Below are 1,090 nucleotides of genomic sequence, written 5' to 3'. Positions count from 1 at the left end.
GGGAGGGAGGGGGAGAGAGAGAGAGAGAAAGCATAAGGAGCCAGAAACAAAATATAATCCTCAAGGGCATGCACTCAGTAACTTACTTTCTCCAGCCACACCCTTCCTGCCTACAGTTACCACTCTGTTGTCCATTCAAATTATTAATCTATCAAATGATGAGGTCACCTGATGTCTGGGATGCTCTTCTCATAATCTACAGGCAGTTCTCATCTTCCCTCTGAACATCATTGCTTTGGATATAATGTTTCCAACACAGGAGCTTTGGGGGACCCTTTAGATTCCAGCTATAACCAACCCTATGAAATAGTCCTATTTCATAGGACTCATAAAATTTGGGGGGGAAAAAAGATAAATTACTGAAATTACTATCCGTAAATCACAGAGTCAGATCCTAGCATCCCTTTTTCCATCCCTCCTCTTCATTCCAGAAACTTCCTTCTCCAATATATTTGACAGGGTCTACTCTAATCCCTGAGTGTGGTCCTAAGTCATCCTGCCTCCATCCGCATTACTGTCCTCACCACTGGTCTAGCCTCAGCAAGATGAGGATGAACTAAGTCCATGCAATATTGTATGGTCATGCACACCAGGAGGGGGACATGGAAAAGACTAATCTTCCTTAGAGAACTTTCTCATTGGCCACCACCTCAAAAGGCTGCAGACAAGTGATTCATTTCACTAAAGAGTTTGGGTAACTAAAGGGAAAGAAGAAATTATCATTACTCACAAATTAAGAATGTTTGGGGGCTGGGGATGTGGCTCAAGCGGTAGTGCGCTGGCCTGGCATGCGCGCAGCACTGGGTTCGATCCTCAGCATCACATACAAACAGAGATGTTGTGTCCTCCGAAAACTACAAAAAAAAATAAAATTAAAATATTAAAATTCTCTCTCTCTTAAAAAACAAAACAAAACATTGCTTTCTCACAGCATGACAACATTTTTTAAAAAAAAAGAATGTTCGGGCTGGGATTGTGGCTCAGTGGTAGAGCGCTCGCCTAGCACGGGCGGGACCCGGGTTCAATTCTCAGCACCACATAAAAATAAAGGCATTGTGTTGTGTCCCATCTACAAAAAAAAAAAAAAAAA

This window comes from Marmota marmota, unplaced genomic scaffold (assembly GCF_001458135.2).
Source record: "Marmota marmota marmota unplaced genomic scaffold, marMar, whole genome shotgun sequence".
NCBI lineage: Eukaryota > Metazoa > Chordata > Mammalia > Rodentia > Sciuridae > Marmota > Marmota marmota.
This window is presented reverse-complemented; position numbering follows the sequence as displayed.